General features: G+C 43.6%; 1 long non-coding RNA gene across 2 annotated transcripts in view; it reads right to left on the bottom strand.

The window, feature by feature from the left end:
- Positions 1-21,001, bottom strand: part of LOC147751169 (uncharacterized) — a 142,824-nt gene that overhangs the window by 121,489 nt on the left and 334 nt on the right. The gene's annotated exons all lie outside the window — the stretch shown is intronic.

Raw genomic sequence — 21,001 nt, 5'->3', positions numbered from 1 at the left:
TGAGGGAGTTGAAAAGCTGCCTTAAAGCTAAACCAAGGGTCCCCCACAAAGTTAAAGAGTGTAGAGATGTTTACAAAAAAGAGATTAAGAGGAGGAAGTTTGCCTTGCAGGCAGAAGCATGGGCAGATTTACGAGAAGCGGGGGAAAAAAAGGATTTAGCGGGTTTCTGGAAAATAATTAATAACCCAACCTTCCAGGAAAAATATTCCCCGGATATAGGGGCCAATATTCTCCCAGAGCAGTGGATTAACCACTTTAGGGGCCTCTATAATCATGAGCCTGGTTCCACTGTAGACTCCCCGGCCAGTCCTATTGAGGCCACATTGGTGGAATTTTCCATCAAGGAAATCACTGCAGGGATTGAGGGTCTGACCAAAAACAAAGCACCGGGGCCTGACGGAATCCCCCCTGATCTCTTTTTGAGTAACATCGAACTGTGGGCCCCCCTTATGACAAGGGTAATAAACACAGCTATTATTTATGGCCTGCCCCGGTCCTGGTCCACGGCAGTAATTGTGCCAATCTTCAAAAAGGGCAATAGGGATGACCCAAAGTGCTACCGCCCGATCTCCCTGATTGATGTGTCAGCAAAACTTTTGGGGAGGGCAATCCTCAATAGACTGTCCGAGTGGACCGATGAAAGAAACATCTTCTCGGACACCCAATATGGCTTTAGGGCAGGGAGGTCCACTAGTGATCAGTGCCTGAATCTATATATGCTGACTGCCAAGTATACCATAGCTAGTGATGAATCCATTAATATGGGTTTTATGGACTTGGCAGCAGCATTTGACCACGTTAACAGGGAAAAACTGTGGGGCATGATGCTCAGTATGGGGATAGAGAGCGGCCTAATTAACATCTTGAGAGAACTGCATAGTGATACTACTGCCAAGGTCCGCTTTAATAGGGAGGGGGGGGCTGACTAGTTCTTTTCCTTGCAAGAGTGGAGTCCGTCAAGGCTGCATTCTTGCTCCCTTTTTGTTTTCCCTTTATATCAACAACCTAGAGCAGTTTCTGCTAGGACTGAAGACAGATTGCCCAAGGGTGGGGTCGCGTCACATTCCCGTTCTGCTTTATGCAGATGACGCGGTTTTGAATGCACGCACACCGAGGAGTCTTCAAACCCTGATTGACGGATTTGTCAGTTTTATGAATGCCCTGGATCTTTCTGCAAATCTCAGTAAATGTTATGTGCTCCTGGCAGGGAAAAAAAACACCTCTAAATTTACATACAAAATAGGGAGCCACATTTTGGAAGAGGTTAAAACGTTTCCATACCTTGGTGTAACATTTGATGGTGCCTTGCGGTTTGATACCTTGGTGGAGGAACGCTGTGGTAAAATGGTTTCATCTAACGGGGCAATTGCTAGTTATGGCAGGAGGCTAGGAAGATGGTCCCCGGAACAGGTGTTAAACCTGTATAGCTCTGTATCATGCTCCAAGGTAATCTATGGGGCAGAGGTATGGGGCTTTGTTAATACCACTAGCATCCAACGAGAAGAAAACAAATATTTGAAATCAGTTCTGAGGGCCCCACAATGTACTGCTGGTTTGATTGCCCACAGAGAGTTAGGGAGACCATACATAGAAGATCTGATAAAACTGAGGCCTATTATAGCCTGGCTAAAAATTTGGGTGAATCCGGAGGCGACACTAAGCAGAGAAATCTTATCAGATTGTCTAAAGAGGGACAAATGTATGCGCATCCCTTGGCTCCTTTATGTGAAGAATATCTTAGAGGAGCTAGGCCTTGGGAACCTCTTCGTTCACCCTGCATCGATTGTAGCCCAGGATAAACAGCAAGTGGGGAGAATTTTCCTGGAGCGGAAAACCATGTGCAGAGAGGAGGCTGATGGGTGTAAAAAGACTGTGAGGGCCCATCTCCAAGTAAAAAGCGTTGAAGGTATGGAGCCATACTTGTTTCTCATGTATAATGCCCAGGATAGGTTCCTGATGTGCCGATTCAGACTAAACTTACTCCCATTTATGTTGGCATCACCAGCGGGGTTTGTCACACCAATAGATCAGAAGGGGCCCTGCGGCTGCGACAACAGGTCTCCGCAGGACTCCCTTCATTTGGTCTTACTTTGCCCTTTCTACTCAATGCCCCGGCGTAAATACCTTGTAAATATTTTGAAAAAAGCTAATTTGGTCCACGCTAGGGAGGCATTAGTTTTCTTACAGAAAGCCGAGGACCCTTTGACTCTGTGTAGCATTATGAATTTTATTAAGGTAGCACTAAGACTAAGGCTCACAAGAGGGGTAGATTGAAATCTTTTATTCTCATTTTTAAATGTTTAATATGGCCATACTGTTGCAGTTATGTCTGTAAACTCATTGTACAAAGAATTCTGAAAGGTTTAATGTTTTTTTATTGTGTAAATATGAATGTGCTTTTATGGTGTTTTTTAATCACCGAATAAAGATTCTTTGAATTGAATTGAATTGAAATAGTGAAAGCGTTGGATAGCATAGGGGTAACATTTACTATTCCCACTCCAGAGAGTGCAACAGTAGGGAAAGTAATGAGTTAATATTTAAAAAAGAGTAACTTGATTATCAATACCAATTATTAATTAATAAAAATTAACTACCAATTACAAAATATTTAATAATTAATTATAAGTACCAATAAATATTATTTATGAAACAATATTGACCTATTAATAATTAACAGCCAATTATTTTTCAATTCTAAAAATGTAATATGTAACCAAAAATTACCAATTAATAATTAACAATAAATTATTTATCAATACACAAAAATTATTTCAATAATTATTTAATTACAATTACATTACTTCCCACCCTATTCCCCTATAACCCACAACCCACTCCAAATAATGAATTAATAAAATTAACATAATTATCCATTAAACAATGAATCAAAATTAATTACCAATTAATAAAAATGAAATACCAATTAATAATTAACAATCAATTATCAATACATATAAATAAAAATAAATATTTACTTAATTACAATTAAATTACTTCCCACCCTATTCCCCTATAAACCCACAACCCGCTACAGAACTAAAACGCAAAGTGTAATTAAAAATGATTATTAATTCATAAACTTTATATTTAATTTACTATAATAACATTAATTCTCACCCTATTCCCCTATAAACCCACAACATGCTACGGAATTAAATTACGCCAAAATTAATATCCTAAAGCTCATTACTTAAAAAAAATTAAACATACATTACAAAAATAATAAATAATTTTAACACATATACTAGCATACATAACACTAATTTATTTTTCGATATTATGGAAAACGATATTTCTAAATTCGATATTATGGAAAACTATATTTCTAAATTCAATATTATGGAAAAAGATATTTCTTACCTCAAATTCGATATTCTTTACGAGTATATTTTGGGAATTTGATATTTTGGCCTCTCTATATTTTTGATTCGATATTCTGGACAGTTAAAATTCGATACTTTGGGTGTTTACTATAAAAAACTGTTCCACAGTAAATCATATGAGGTGAAATTCGAGCTTAGCATCCACACATCTGTTGCATTAGGCCTGGATTACAAACCTCGGAGTGTTTGTTTCATGCATGGTGTTATATTTCTGTGAGGACCGTTAATCTCTACTCCTGTTCAGCCAGCGCTGCATTGGTCCATTCATCACAGAGAATCTCTGCACTCCTGATCACTAACTCTAGTTAGAAGCGAGGATACACATCTGATTTCAACTCTTTATGTAAAAAAAGATGAATAAATGAAGACCCTCTCACCCATCAAATGATTCTCCCTGCTCGGATTGGTTCTTTCATGGTTGATTAACAAAAAATAGGGTGAAGCTGTGTTAGAGATACAAATTTGTTCATTAAAGTGGGGTTTTGGTGGTATACTGTACTGAGGACGGTGAGTGTGGGAAACAGTGTGAGTAACTTGTTAAACGAACACCAGGGAAGAGCCAAACAAGCCACCCCCCCCCCACCTGCGCAATGTTACTCAAAAGAGTTTTTACATTTATGAAGTCCAAGGAGCTCTCTCTGTCTTGAATGTATTAGCAAGGATGGCGGATGCTCCCTGATTATGCCACATTTAGAAAAGGATGACCAGAATGTGTTCTGCCATGGGTGCATCCTTTGTTATTATCAAGAATCTTCCTCCGTCATCTGAAACATCAGTCTGGATAGATAGATGAAACATGGGAGGACAATGAGTAGAGAGCCACAGGAAGTGCTGGGTCATCACTACAGTTTTTGAAAAGTCACCAGTGCTAAATTTGAGCCGGTGGTTTCCAGTGCTCACCACCAGCACTTAACTGTCAGCACCAGCATTCATGACAGTCTGCCACATGGCGGCGCTGTTTCTCTAATTTAGAGATGAGCACATTAACAGTTGTTTGTTAATTCAACGGGCATTAAAATGACTAAAACCTGCCACCCAAGCCATTCTTATAACTTTGGGAGGCCTGAAATAGTATGAATTGTCACACTTACAAAAGTGTGAGGGTTAGTAGTTGTATTGGTGCTGTCATTGACAGTGCTGGCGGGGGCAGTGGGTGGTCTAAGCGGCAGCATTTTGACAATGTTGTGCAGTTTGAGCACAAAAAGGGTGCAATGACTAGTCCGCTGCTTGAAGCCATGGCATTCCACTGGCGTGGAACACATATATTATAATTTAATTTTGAAAGGCCCATGAGAAGTTAAAGGAGCAACCGAGAAGAGGGTGTGGAGTGCGGGGGAGTCAACAGGAAGTGGGTATGGGTATTAGAGCTGTATGAAGAGGAGGGGAAGCAGCACACAAGGGAGAGAGCAACATTGAGTATGGGGGCAGGGAGAAGCACACGAGAGAGAGCACTTCAGCACACGAGGTAGAGAGCAAAACAGAGCGCATAGGGATCAGGAGTGGCCGGGAGGGATGTAACACACAAGCGAGAATACGCATGCATGCTCTCGAATTGCTAAAAGTAAAAAACAATCACCGAAATGTAAGCAGTGGAAGGTTACAATTCTACCAGTCAAGAGCACGTTAAAGAGGCTATGCTCCACTAGAGAACGAAGATATTTAGTCAAAATAAGGCTATAAGTGGTTACAGCCATGCAAGTGACATCAAATCACAATGAGGAGCCCTTGTAAGTTATGTGGGGTTTCTTTTTTTCTAATTTTACATTTGCTTTTCCTTAAGGTGCATTCCCCTCTGCCTATCCTTGGGTAGCAGGCTGCACTCGGAGAGCATTAACATGCACTTCTTCTGCGGCCCCTGTCTTTTGTCAACGTATCAATTATAAATAGAACATTCTAAAAATCCTATATTATAAGTGTACTTGTTGAGGCTATTCTAATTGTTCGGAGTTGTTTTTTTTAATGCATTTTCAAGCCTGTGCAAAATTATTACATGAAATCTATTGAAATAGAAGTTATTTTTTAGTTTAACAAACTTAAGGCGTTCCAGAACAATAGAAAATCGTGTATACTTGCATACACGGTGACACTCGCAATAGGTGTTCCCAATACATAATCACAAAGGTAGAGGAAACAGGTAATTTCATACAATGTAAAGTAGATGATTGACACAGATTATTCAAATCACAAATAAACTGAGGGATGCAGTCTCAGGGAAACCACCACTTAGCAATATAATTACACACAGTGGTGTAGAAAGGGTGCTCAGTAGCCCAATACAAGCTGGGAAAATGCCCCGTCTCCTGGTTTGGTAGTGGAAAAACATCTACAATATGGCCCAGATGCCACATCCCTGCTGCATCATTGGTAGCTATGGCCCTGATCACGCACCACCTTCCAGCCACACCTCCAAATTGCCATCTTCAAAACCGCACAAGTTAGAGAGAAGCCTCAAACCCAGGGGCAGCAACCACATATATGGCACAAAAGCAGCCAAAGCAATAGTTCTGTTCCACACCACAGTAACATACAAAGTAGAACCACACAGATGCATCCAGTCCAAAGACACCACCTCCTCATGCTCAGCGTCCTAAAAATCCTCCAGGATTGTGATGCACGGATAAATGACTGTACTCGAGCCAACCAGAAGACACGCGACAACCCAATGTGGATAATACAGGAATCCTTAAGTACATCCTTCTACATATGTATGACAACAAAACACTCCCAAGATGGAACATGATTTACCTTCACACTAATGAACACAAGCCCCTAGTAAAGTGAGCTGTGAACATACAGCCTCCTAATCTCACATAATCAAATACCAAAAACCTTCCGCCATAATTGAAGGCCTTCCCATTTCTGAATTAAAAAGTTCCCAGTTCTGCACCATGTAATAGAAATGGTGGTTGCCAATATATTAATGCTGCTGATATACTAATATACTAATTGGTATAAACAAGAATAGGGGCTGCCCTTAATAAAGACTACCTGGAACCAGGGGCAAACGACAAATCTAGAACAAAGGTTCCATGTGGCAATAAAATCAGTATAAACAAAAATACATTATTAGTGTATATTAATTATGCATTAATGAAGAAAGCAAATAAACACACTTTGCAAATATGACACTTTTACTGCTTCAAGAAGTACTCGGTGCTTATGCGATCACACAGTGAAAGGATGAGAAACATGACACATTGTGCAATTAATAAGGTAATAGAAGAATAGTAGTTCTTTAATTGTTTGCACTGCATATACGTAGTTAATGAAGCAGTGAACAGACCAATCCAGGATTGTCCCAGCACATGTGAAGCTGTTTCCTGCAATGGCAGGACACATTCAGGATTGTCCCAGCACATGTGAAGCTGTTTCCTGCAATGGCAGGACACATTGTTTTCGGCACCCTATAACAGTGGAACGTCTTATTGCCCGCACTCTTTGGCGATCCATGGATGCACACTGAGCACGCGTACGCTGCCTTTAAGTAGGACTTCTAGTGACAGACCTTGTATTTCACCCATCTTCTGGGCTTTACAATTCTGCAAATTTACTCTGGCCACTGTAATTCATATAGGACTCTCTGCTTCAACAAATCCTCATAGTGCTGATGACGCCCCACTAGCTGAAAAGGGTCAAAACGCCATAGACGAGCAAGGCAAGTGGGAATGATCCTGGATCATTCCGCTCACTCTCTTATCAACTATGTATTTGCATTGTAAATAATTTACCAATGTCAATAAATACGCGGTATCGCAATTTTCACCCTTCCACTGTGTGGTCAGATGAGTCCCGAGCACTTCTTGAAGCAATAAATGTTTCATGTTCACAAAGTTTGTTTGCTTTCATCATTGATGCATAATTGAAATGCTATGATCATTTCCTTTTGTTTATATTGATCTGTTTGTCACACGAGACCTCTGTTCTAATGTAAGCATTACATAACATATATGGTTTGAGTCAAATTAGAAGCTGCATTTAGAAACAGTAAGAACTAGGCTAACAGATCCGACTAAAGGGCTAATAATTACCGCTCTTATCGGAGAGGTACAAACTTTGGTCTTAGCACGCGGTGAACGTCCTTATCTTCTCAGCTGGCCTGATATAGGTGTCGAGAAGTGATGCAGAAGTTCATTGGGTAGTGTGCACGTAAACATCTGGATTCCCTCAGAGTCCTGAGTGCTGGGCTCCAAGGAGCTGGTGGTCCCTCCACTTGCTGGTGCAATGCCATAAGAGAGTCCACCATGGGAATGCCGGGTGACTGCAAGTATGAGGACCTGGCCCCAGAAACCGACTGCCAAGACGCATTGGGTAAGGCTGGCAGAAGATGCATGCCTTGTGCCATTCTGAAAAACTTTACAGAAAGAGGATTTAGTACAAAGAAAAATGTCATTGGTGGGTCAGTGCCTGACTAGGTCCAGGAGGGTCAGATCCTTGCCACGTTTTCAGGCTATCCTCATAAGCTGCATTTACATATATATATTTTTTTACTTGAACTGGCAGACAGAGGCTGTGTCGTGTTTAGGTCCTTCTGAACAAAATGTACATGCAGCAAGTCATGCATTTTCCTGCAGAGGTGTAGTTTTAATGAAATCGTAGAAAAGTGAAGCAGCAGTCCGGCAGACCACGTCATATAAAGATAGCAATATCTCAAGACCTTTGACCGCCACTGTAATCATGTCATTTTTTAATTGAAAGCTGCATGATGAAGTACGGTTATAAACCCTGCTAATTATCTTGGGTTAGAGGGGTTCTTTGTATTTACAGGTTGGATGGCCCGTTGGTTAACACAGGGGGAGGCTGGGGTCAGTGTCCTGTAGATGCTCTCCATGCTGGCTTGAAAAGCTTTGGCTGATTCCCTCAGAGATGCAGCCGCGTTTTGCAGCTAGGCACACACCCTCTGTCTCTGTTTTATACAATCCATAGAGCAACACACGTACGATATTTTGAATTTTCAGTTTATAGATTCTCTACATCAATCTCTCTTCAGTCACTGGTCTGTGCTTTACGATTGGATTTCAATTGGAAGCGTTGTATGTTCCTGCTTGGGAAAGTGGCGTTTCCAGTTCTCTGAATATAAATGGAAATATATCTTGGTGAATAGGACTCATATCCCTAATAATGCATTTCATGGTTTTGGTTTAGAAGAGATGGTTCAAGCAGGTCAGCAGAGGAAGCTGTGGGTGCTGAGCAGTCACTAATGCTGAGGCCACACCCCATGAGGCACCCCTTGCAGTGGAGTGTGTTGTAAATAGACTAGTGCTGGTTGTTTTAGTCCCTGCCTTCGTTCACCGTGAGCTTGTGTCGGCAGGACACACCAAACTCTGTGCAGGTGGCCGTATTGTGCCCGCAGCCAACTAAACCTTGGCAACACCCTTATTATCACTGGTGATGTTTGGCTCCCGCCCAATGTTGCACGAGCCAGATAATATATTTACCAAAGGAGGCTGGGCAGGTGTCCAGCAGGGCTCTGGTCTGAAGTGAGCGGACACGTGCAAGCTGCCATCGAAGCTGAGTGGTGTGCACGGGCACATGCACAGGAGGGACCATCACTGCTTTCTGGCGCTCAGTGCCAGGTGGGTAACACACAATCTGTCCCTGATCTAACTGCTGAACTGTAGTAACAATGGCCCTCTAGGTGAACCTGTAGCTCATGGTAAATATACATTAACTTGTTAGCAGTACGATGAACGACTCCAGTGATGTTTCTGCATCCAACATCCATCTGTTTTTGGCGAGAACGCAACATTTTAATCACGCACCACAGCACCCTTTCTTTGTTGCGTATGTGTGAAGGTTTAGGATAGGCGATTTCATCTATCTGAGTGTGCTTTCTGATTTGTCAGGGAGGCATCAGGCGCTGCTGGAGAGATCGAGCTCAGTAGATGACCTATGGAGCATGAGATTGCCCTCCAGCATGCGGCTGTTCTCCAGTTTGAGGTTGCTCTCCAGCATGAAGTTGCTCTCCAGTATGAGGTTGCTCTCCAGTATGAGTTTGCTCTCTGCATGAGGTTGCTCTCTATCTGGAGGGTGCTCTCCAGCTTGAGGTTGCTCTCCAGCATGAGGTTGCTCTCCAGCATACGGTTGCACTCCAGCTTCAGCTTGCTCTCCAGCTTGAGGTTGCTCTCCAGCTTGAGGTTGCTCTCCAGCATGAGGTTGCTCTCCAGCATGAGGCTGCTCTCCAGCATGAGTTTGCTCTCCAGCATGAGTTTGCTCTCCAGCATGAGGTTGCTCTCCGGCATGAGGTTGCTCTCCGGCATGAGGTTGCTCTCCGGCATGAGGTTGCTCTCCGGCATGAGGTTGCTCTCCAGCTTGAGGTTGTTTTCCAGCATGAGATTGCTCGCCAACATGGGGGTGCTCTCCAGCATGAGGTTGCTCTCCAGTATGAGTTTGCTCTTTGCATGAGTTTGCTCTTTGCATGAGGTTGCTCTCCAGCTTGAGGTTGCTCTCCAGCTTGAGGTTGCTCTCCAGCATGAGGTTGCTCTCCAGAATGAGGTTGCTCTCCAGCTTGAGGTTGTTCTCCAGCTTGAGGTTGCTCTCCAGCATGAGGTTGTTCTCCAGCTTGAGGTTGCACTCCAGCATGAGGATACTCTATAACAGTAGGACTGGACCAGTGTAAGCTGCTCACGCGCAGTAAAGCCTTGGGCTGATGTGCTCCTCCGTTCAGCCCAGTTTCATGTAGGATTCCACAATGCTCAGTGGGTCTCGCAGTCATAAAGACAGACTAACGAAACCAAAAGATTTTATGCATATATTCAATTAGTCCAGATATTTGAGAACACAACATTTTAATCACGCACCACAGCACCCTTTCTTTGTTGCGTATGTGTGAAGGTTTAGGATAGGCGATTTCATCTATCTGAGTGTGCTTTCTGATTTGTCAGGGAGGCATCAGGCGCTGCTGGAGAGATCGAGCTCAGTAGATGACCTATGGAGCATGAGATTGCCCTCCAGCATGCGGCTGTTCTCCAGTTTGATGTTGCTCTCCAGCATGAAGTTGCTCTCCAGTATGAGGTTGCTCTCCAGTATGAGTTTGCTCTCTGCATGAGGTTGCTCTCTATCTTGAGGTTGCTCTCCAGCATGAGGTTGCTCTCCAGCATACGGTTGCACTCCAGCTTGCTCTCCAGCTTCAGCTTGCTCTCCAGCTTGAGGTTGCTCTCCAGCATGAGGTTGCTCTCCAGCATGAGGTTGCTCTCCAGCATGAGGTTGCTCTCCAGCATGAGGCTGCTCTCCTGCATGAGGCTGCTCTCCAGCATGAGGCTGCTCTCCAGCATGAGGTTGCTCTCCAGCATGAGGTTGCTCTCCAGCATGAGGTTGCTCTTCAGCATGAGGTTGCTCTCCGGCATGAGGTTGCTCTCCGGCATGAGGTTGCTCTCCGGCATGAGGTTGCTCTCCGGCATGAGGTTGCTCTCCGGCATGAGATTGCTCTCCAGCTTGAGGTTGTTTTCCAGCATGAGATTGCTCGCCAACATGGGGGTACTCTCCAGCATGAGGTTGCTCTCCAGTATGAGTTTGCTCTTTGCATGAGTTTCCTCTTTGCATGAGGTTGCTCTCCAGCTTGAGGTTGCTCTCCAGCTTGAGGTTGCTCTCCAGCTTGAGGTTGCTCTCCAGCTTGAGGTTGCTCTCCAGCATGAGGTTGCTCTCCAGCATGAGGTTGCTCTCCAGCATGAGGTTGCTCTCCAGCTTGAGGTTGCTCTCCAGCATGAGGTTATTCTCCAGCTTGAGGTTACACTCCAGCATGAGGATGCTCTATAACAGTAGGACTGGACCAGTGTAAGCTGCTCACGCGCAGTAAAGCCTTGGGCTGATGTGCTCCTCCGTTCAGCCCAGTTTCATGTAGGATTCCACAATGCTCAGTGGGTCTCGCAGTCACAAAAAAGACTAACGAAAACAAAAGATTTTATGCATATATTCAATTAGTCCAGATATTTGAGAACGCAGAGGGCCTGGTAAGAGAACATACTGACAGGCCGTGTGCATAACAGATAGGTGATAAATGGTACTTTAGTCATACGAGAATGGCTTGTCATATTTCGGGAATGTTGAAGGTGATAACTAGGAAATCAAAGACCATAATACACTGTTGCATATTTACCTTTAAAGGGTGTTTTTTGCTAACATGGCTCAGCCATGATGTGGTGAAGGGAGAGTGTTTCGACTGCAAGGCGTGGTACTGTCAGTCATATGGTCCTTTAAGCGTTCCCGTTTTTATTGTCATTGTTAATGAGATCCGGCAGACACGCCATCTTGGCTTGAATCATCTGTTCACATCTTTCTGTGTGGCTTTAGAAAAGTATTGTAAAGGGGGCTCAGAGAACAGGAAGACCTTTGCCTGCCCCCTCCTTGCCAGACAAACTGGGTATATGCTTAGTGTTCCAACATTAGCTAATAATAGTCTCCCTTTTCCCGGGCTGCGCACAGCCCAGGCGGAGTGCATGAGCCTCTTTTGGAATGCAACTGTTCCCTCACTTGGAACCTTGGGGACCTTCACAGCTCTGGAAATAAGCTGCAGTCAGACCCATGGGCTTGCGACGTCTCCACCAAATCCTAATATTGAAAATCACACTAAAATAATGGTTCAGAGCAGAAAGGAATTTGTGGAATATGGAGCCTATGAAATACTGAAAAGTAAGTTAATCTTGCTGCCTGGTGTTACTTTGGGAGTCTGCTTCATGAACCCCTAAAGAAATGACAGATGCTCAGGTCATAGATTGTCCCCTTCCCCGGCACACTGGCAGAATGCACACACCTGCACATGTCGTCACTCACACCTCTACCTTCATACATCCACAGATGTACAACCACATTTGCTTCCCCACATACACACAGGCATGGATACACACACACATTCATTCTCATTGTCTGCTTTTAATTATGGTAGAACTTTGGAGGCATGAGTGACTGCAGAGTGTGTGATCCTGGGCACTTTGGAATCTACAGAATTCCACCTACAGTACATTTAATCATTCTCATACCATAATTAGTAAGTACCCCATTTCCTAATTCTAACGGTGTTGATGATAATAAATTATGTAAATTTAGAAACCACAGAAATAAAAAAGACGATAGTCCCTTATTAGTTACTCGCTTGTCACAACAGTACATTCTTATTAAATGTATTTCAGAGAATACCTTCTGTGGATTTCTCATCAATAGGAAATAAAGAATCATGATGTTGTTCATATCAAAGGGGACTGTTAGACATGGCACCATTGGCGTGGGTCTCCCTTCCATTTTTGCTGTTGCCTCATGTGTTTTTGCTGGTGTTAGATGCTTTGGGCACTGTGCCACTGCTGTCCAGGGCCACAGTGCAAGTGCTCCCTACTGTAAATTGATGTTTGATTAGTGATTCCATGATTGACTTGTTTGGTTTACTTGTCAGACCCTAGTACAGTGCACTGAGTGTGCCCAGGACTTATAAATCTAAATGCTGCTGTTGGGATTGCAGCACTGGTTGTGCCACCCACAGAAGCAGCCTTGTAAAATGTGTCTAAGGTCTGCCATTGCAGAGCCTGCGTGCAGTCTGGTACTGTCATCCTGACTGGGTAAGTGCACCCACTTGCTAGTCCCTAAACCTTCCCTTTTCTTCATATCAGACACCCCTATGGTAGGCCCAAGGGCAGGGAGCATTGTAAGTATAAGGCAGGACAAGCCCTGATGTGTGTGGCATGTCCTAATAGTGAATTACAGCCATTTTCGTTTTTCACTATGGCAAGGCTTCCTTTTCTCCATAGGCCAGAATGAGCAGTTAGATTATTACATTTTTACAATCCTAACTGACTCAGAGAACATGGTAGAAATTCGAGTTTAGTATGCCTGGACTATAAAATACATATTTTAGTGAAGTTGGTTTTAACATTCTGTGTTTGAAAATACCACTTTTAGAAAGTAGGTATTTTCTTGTCTAACTATCCTAAGCCTGCCTCTGCTAGGTTGTGTATTCCTTGTCTGGCGTTTTTGAGTGGCAGGGCTGGGGGATTCCAAGAGACAGAATGAGTCAGCCCAGTGATGAATAGAGAGGTCTGCATCTAGATGGGAGGGAGGAGTTGCACCTGAACCATGAATAGGGCTGTGCCTGCCTTCCACAATGCTGGATCCACCGCCTGGGGTGCGGCTGATGTCTCTGCCCTGCACAGTGAATGAAGAGGGGGAATCTTGTCAACAAAGTGCTCCAGGGCTGTGCTTTCCCTCCACAATTGTGGCTCCACCTCCTGTTGGGCGTCTGATGTTTCTGTCCTGCACTGTGAAAGGAAAGAAGGAGTCCTGTAAACAGAGTGCTTCAGAACTGGTTTCGACTGGGCAAAGGCCCCTCTGCCCCAGAGGATAAAGGATTGTGGGGTATAAATATTGGGACCCTGATCCCAAGAAATTAGATCACTTTTGGATTACAAGAAGAAACCTTTACTGAGGAGAGGAACCTGAACAAACTGAGGAGAGACTATCCCTAAGCTGAAGTGCTGCTTGGGGGATTGGCCAGCAGTGGTTGCCTGACTGCCAAAGAAAGGAGAAAGGAACTTTGTGTACTTTGCTTTCAACTTGTGAAGGATCGCCAAGGGCTTGGAGTAGAGCTTGCCTCCTGCTGAAGTCTCAGGGACAACAGACTTCTACCCCCAGCTCCCCCCCCCCAAGTTCTCTGGAAGTGCCTGCTGCTGTTTTGGGCCTTCAGAGGGACTGCATGTCGCAAGGAGCTGGAAGCACGACTCAACGAGGAAGAACCGTGTCGCAGTCGCTGCTGCTGCTGTCGCATCTCTGAACAAGGGTGTCGCGCTGAAGCAGTCTTATTGCACCGCATCGAGAGAAGCGTCTCGATATGAAGAGGAAGCGTGTTGCCGTTGCTGCTGCTGTCGCATTTCTGATCAAGGGTGTCGCCGCTGTAGCTGTCGTATTGCACCACATCGAGAGAAGTGTCTTGCAACGAGGAAGAAGCGTGTTGCTGTCGCTGCTGCTGCCGTCTCATTTCAGAACAAGGGTGTCGCCGCTGTAGCTGTTGTATTGCACCGCATCGAGGAAAGCACCTCGCATCCCCGGAGAAGCGCGCCGCCGTTGGAGCTGCTGCCGTCGCATTTCTGAACAAGGATGTCACCTCTGTAGTTGCCGCATCGTGCGAAAGCTTCTCGCAAACATCGGAGAATAGTGTCGCAGCCGAGGCTGTTGCCGTCGCATCGCTGAACTTGGGTGTCGCCACTGCAGCTGACACATCGAATCGAGACTTCTCGCATCATCGTAGAAGCGTGCCACATCTGGAAGATCTTCACGTCTTTATTTAGTTGCCCCGAAACTTTGCTGCATTTCCATCGCTGCAACATTGCTTGTTGTGGAAGCGCAACGCATCGTAAGGTACATTGACGCAAAGTGTTGCATCTTAAGAACTGACCTGAACTAAGCTAAAACTACCATCTTAAAAATAGTATTGTGTATTTGTGTTGGTTATGGTCTTGTGTTAAATCTATATAAAGAATATTTATTTTTTATATAAACCTGGTGTGGTGTCCATTTGTAGTGTTGTCACTGGGTTAATGTATGTGGTCACAAATGCTTTGCACACTGCCTCTGAGATAAGCCTGTCTGCTCGTGCCAAGCTACCAAGGGGGTGAGCAGGGGTTATTTTAGGAGTGGGCCCCCTTACCCTGACTAGAGGCAAGGGTCCCTATTTGTCACAAGTACCTACCTGTGCCAACTAGAGACCCCCGAATCTAACAGGGACCAATACTTGTCAATTCAATTGAAAGAATACATAAACATCCTTGCCATTAATTTTGTTTCAGTTGCCTAAATATGATAAACTCTCAAAGATAAGAGTCTGAGCAACACTGTTAACATTTAATTTGTCAGAATATAAGTAAATCTTCGTGCCCTTCCATGTTCCTGATAAGAAAAAAATGGTGAACCCTAATTTGCCAGAATTTAGACTGCCACTGGCAATGTCGCAATTGACAGAATGTGGGCAATAGGCGGTCATTCCGATTGCCAGAATCTAGGCAACTGTTATTCATTTTCTATTCGGCAGAATCTGGAAAGTCCTTGGGTAACATTCCAAATGATGGCATTTGGGCTACAGCATAATTTATACATTTCCAGAATCTAGCAATAACAAGAATATATTGGCAGCCTTTTAGTCTTATTTAAAAGCAGAAATATTAAAGATTCCGACCAAAACACTCCTAGGTCAGCCCTACCAAATATTCCCAGCAAAGCCTTGGTAGCCGCATTGCGGAGTCGAGGGCTCATCTATTTTGGTCTTTAACATATTGACAGTAGCGAAAAAGAGTGCGCATCTGCGGCTGCTATTCCATTGTGTTACTGTTGGCACTGTTAAAAATAATTTCCTGTGACAGATGATTGAAGCGCCTTCCTTCCAGCCTGAAAGGTTGCAGAAGGTCTTGTTTAATGCCCCTGGGATGTATCCTCGGCAGCCCATTGTTTGAAGGAGGAAGCTAAAGTGATTCTCTTTCTTGAAAACAGCTTCCATGAAGCCGCTTGGTCACATAACCCCGACTGGCAGCTCGGAACGCTCACCTATCGATATGGAAATAGACAGCAGTAGATAGGATCTAGGCTGATGAATGGGACAGTATTGTTATTCACAAATGTGCCTCACTGTTTAGGGAAATGATGCTCCCATTCTGTTCTGCATGTCTCGCAAGCCTAGAAGAATGAGAAATAAGATATACAACAAAATGATTTTATGATGCATTATGAGCAACAGTTTTGTATTCACAAAGTGTTTATGAAGGAGACATAATGCAATGGAATTACATCTCCTGTTTTCTAAAAGCTTCGGCAGATATAATCTTCAAACCTCTCCCAAATGGGCGCTAACATTCTAACAAATTGAAACTTACAGGTAGATGCATTAAGCATTTTTGCGAGCACAAACGGTGCGAATTGCAAAATTCGGCCGTTTGCGCCCGCAAAAATGGCATTTGAGATGCATCAAGGGTTCATGCACTCGCAATTTAAGAATTCGCAAATAATTGAGAGTTCTCAAATTGCGATTGCATTTAAGGAATCGTAATTTGCGATTACTTAAATGCAATGCATGAACCATTCCAAGATTGCGAATTCACATTCTGGGGTCGCTATTTACCGCGAAACCAAACTACGTGGTTAATAGCAAAAACTTAGAAATATGCACTTTAGTGCATTTTTTCAAGTTGGATATTACACACACACATGTCCTTGGGACATGTGTGTGCGCAACACCAGTGAACATTACCATTTCAGGGGTGCAACAGGGTGTCCTTTGGACACCCTGGCACCCTTGAAATTGCGGCACATTTGCGGATCGCTAATTGCAAATCGCAAATAAGGAATGGCTTTCCCATTCATTCCTATGGCCCTTAAGGCCCATAGGAATGAATGGGAAAGCCATTCCTTATTTGCGATTAGCAATTAGCAAATCGCAAATAAGGAATCAGTAGGAATCGCAAATAACATTGCGATTCCTACATGCATCCCGTTTTGCAAGTCTTTAATAGCGATTCCTTAAAATTCGCTATTAAGGACTCGCAAAACATAACTTTGATGCATCTGGGCGTTAGTTAACTATAGAAGACTTCAAAATAATCTGAATAGAGAAGATTTTTTTAATGGTAGTCCACGTGCCTTTAATAGTAAAAGGCAGAAAATTAAATTTTCAGCAATCCTTTCATTATTAATAAGTTTGTGTAAATATGGTCCTGTTGGCTCATTGAACCTAGCCCATAACCGGACAAGTAAAGCGAAGAATTAGAATATATATGCATTAGTACATTCTATTGGAATATATTTTAGTTTTTTTCCTGCCAATTATCTTGTGAAAAATTCTTGACAAATCAGTGTGTTGGAGAAGACCTCACATTACATTTGGAAAAGTGTACTAACGGGAATAAGAGTAACTTTAAAATGATTAGGCTTGGAACTATTGATACTGCAACCAAGGCCTGCCTTCATAGAAACGTGCTTTGGCCTATCTGGAAAGGGCCTTCAGACTAGTGACTGTGGTCATGGGCTTGATGTGAGCTGTGAAGGAGCTCCCACATTGCCCAAAAAGAAGTATCCACAAGGGTAAACGGGTTCCAATAAAGATTATAACAAAGTAAAAGGTGCACCATGGGACAATTATATTTTTGATTTCAAAGTAACCAAACAGTTCAATGCAATTTCTAAAGATGCATGAAAGCCTTCATTTCATTCAGTGAAATTCACATATGAAAGGCATGTACAGTACAAAACAGCCAATGTGTTTCATCCAGAACACTGGACTTCTTCAGGGCAAGAATCACACGTAATAGTGATGCTTCTAATCCACCCATCAAGCTGTCAGAGCTGTGCATGGTCTTAGTGCTTCTTAATAATGGTGTCCTACATAAATGACCCGTTGTTTAGGAGTAACATGTATATAATTAAATAAAGGAATGGGTAGTCAAATTAAGTCCACTCCTGGAGCTTACAAATTAGGGGGCCGAAGGGTGCATGAACCCTAGAAGCGGCACCATTCTTGTTTGGCCCCTCTTAACGAGTACCCAACTAGGAATCCATAGGTGGGGTAAAGTAAAGTAAATGAACAAAGACATATTACTCCCTGCCCCCCGAGTCAAAACGGCCCCAGTGAGGGGTATGATTAAAGGCTGCATACAACCTCCCAAAAGGGAGGGCGTCAAACCGGATCCAATAAAGATGGTATTGGCTCACAATGCATAGCTTGTGTCAGATGCAAGAAATGTTTAATTTGGTCTCTGTTACAAAACAACAATGGCATTCAATGCAAAGTGCTTACAAATTCTGCATTGGCTCAAAGTAAATTGAGACAAACGAAATAAAATTAAAATGGAGAAGTTAGCTAAAAATTCAAAATGTTGCGTTGAAAACATGTAAAAGTTGATGTGTTAAAAATCTGCCACATTAAAATAGAAAACAGACAAAAATGGCAACTTAGTGTTAAAGTGGCCCCAAGCCACTTCTGGGGCAGGGTCATCTTTATTTATTCCTTGGCTTTAGGGTCGCCCTCTTTGGGCACACCTAGAATGATCAAAGAGAAGTCAATAGCTCCCCTGGTAGGGTGTTGAGCTGGGTTTTAAACACCAACAACTACACCTGGACTCCACCTAGTGTAGTACTCACTTATCACTTGCTGCGTCTTCTCTTGCCAATCAAGCACTTGCTTGGAACTCCATGTTTGGTGCTTTACAGCGGTAGAGCTCTGTCCGGTCCCAATGACCCTCTCTAGTGTGTCGGTATTTAACTGGCTGGTGCAGCATAACGTTAGCAGATCAAATCCTGAATGAACTTTGGGTTTTGTCAGGGAGATGTAAGGGCAGGATGCATAGCCGACACCAGTGCACGATAGAGTATATCACGCAGAACTGTGCTTAACGGAGTGAACAGTAGTTTCAAATCGGGCATAGGGGACCTTTAGGATAGCATATAACTGATTGATAACGGAGTAAAGATTACTGAATTGGGTTTACCACAAGCAATAATTTGTTAACAAATATACTTATAACACTTTGAGTCGTTTCCACCTGTTGGGTGTATCCTAACATTTGGTATCAAATGGAGTCAGGCCTGTTGCTTGTGAACATCCCTTCAACAACATCAAGTAAGGGTACAATTCAGTATGAATGATGGTTACGGTGTACCATCATTCATACTGCAGCAGGTACAGCTATGACCTATGGCGAGGTTGGGGGATCAATTTGACTGACTACTCGTACACTTGGGGGTGATTACTTCATGGTTTCTTCAGTAATTCGAGATACATAAGGGCAATGCCTTTGACACAGGAATGTCATGTACACAAATAGCCTCTCCAATATATATCCCATTCAGCGCACAGAGAGGCAGCATCTTAAACGAAGGTAAGGTTTAGCACAAACCGCCTCTCTGTCATGTCAGGCACTTCAACTATGTGCAGCAGTGTTGAGTAAGTTTGCAAGTGTAAAACAAGCTCCATTGGGGGTGATCTGTACTGGCGGCATGGCAAATTGTGCCACATAATGAAGTATCCACAGTATGATCATTTGTTGCCCCCTCCAAGATCAACGATCTGGGTGACCAGTTTCAGACAATTACCGGGGGCATTAACATTGAGTGTAGGGGAGCAGTCCTGTAGGCACCGCCAGATACCAGCCCCCGCAACATTAAGCGGTGTTCGCCCAGACAGCGTGAGTTATGCTCACTGGACACAGCAGTAACATTCTCGTGAAGCCATGGCAGCAGCAAGATGGCCCTCCAAATGCAATAAGAATGAATTCATGTCATATAAGTTGTACAGGTAATGGTGGGGGGCCTCCGTGCTGGTGGTTGCCACCCCTGAGGCTTGGCAGAGTTACAGGGCGATCCAAAGGACTTCAGTGTGAAAAGAAATCACAAGAAAGAGCCCAAAGGGTCTTCTTGCCAAAACCCGGAGTCCTTATGGTAACGTTCCGGGATGAAATTGACAGCACCCCGTTAATACCAAGTGCAGTTGTAGGTCTGAGCAACTGGGGACTTGCCTGGTAAAACTATGCCTCTGCGTGTGAGTTCTTTTCCTGGACTATGGAGTCCAGATATGGGGTGAACCCCCAAAGATACAGTACCACATGTCTTGTTTTCCTGGTCCTCGTTGGCTACTCAGGGTGCAGCCAGTTTAGATCATATCATCACTGACTGCCCTTGGATTTCCCATAAATTAACCCATTACTGTACCAAATAAACCTGCTACAGAACTTCCTCCAAACAAACTTTGTCATTCACTTGTGGACTTTATCTGTGCATTTGTTTGGTGTAATTAAATGTGTGTGCCTGACTATTGGATATCTGTGCTGGGTTGATTTGCTCTTTCCTTCAAGGAACCCTCTGCCTTCCCTCTCGGTCTGTCTCTGATATACATGCAGGCACATTTGTACAAACAAATGTTTAGCCACATATGCCACGGAACTCCTATAAGCAACCACACACAAACAAGCCTTTCTTGCGAGCCCAAATCCGGATGGAATTTTACTCAATATAGCTCCGCTTCTTGATGCCCATTGGAGTTTCGAGACCTTCGGGGACAGTGAGATCTGGCAAAGAAGGTCAGAATTGTGCCAACATAGTCTCTGTGTGTGTTAAATGGAAACACGTTGCGAGTGTGGCACTATGTGGTGCATTTGCTTACACAGAATGTGGGCACATAGTAACTGCAGAGGAAATACATCTTCTTATTGCGAATAACCGAAATGAGCCCGGAATGTTGTTGCACATTTGCCTTTGTTTGTTTGCCCCTGTTCAGCTCTTCAGTCCCTTCCTTATTGGGGACTTCTTCCAGATGTTCTTTTGTGCATATCCTGCCTGGGTCTGAGAGCCATGGAAGCGCCTGAAAGGCGACTTATCCTCGCTGTGAAATTGGTGCAATAAATAAGTAGGAACACCCTTCCCTTGGCGCCACAAGCGTAAATACCGCCTCGGAGAAACATTGTGTATGTGATCTGTAAACAACTAGAATAAAAACTACTAAAAATACAGTGATTTCTAAAGGGAATCGGCCTTTATAAATGTGGGAAGTGCCTCCCAGCTGACAGGATAGCACTGTAAAGAGGAAGCTTGCTGCTGATAAAGGAAATGTTCACAAGGTCATAAGATTGAATCCTGGCAAGACACACTCAGCCTTCCAGCTT

Source organism: Lissotriton vulgaris, chromosome 1_1 (genome assembly GCF_964263255.1).
Source record: "Lissotriton vulgaris chromosome 1_1, aLisVul1.2, whole genome shotgun sequence".
NCBI classification, from domain to species: Eukaryota; Metazoa; Chordata; class Amphibia; order Caudata; family Salamandridae; genus Lissotriton; species Lissotriton vulgaris.
Note: the sequence above shows the minus strand (reverse complement) of the source record. Positions and strands in the feature narration are given on the sequence as shown.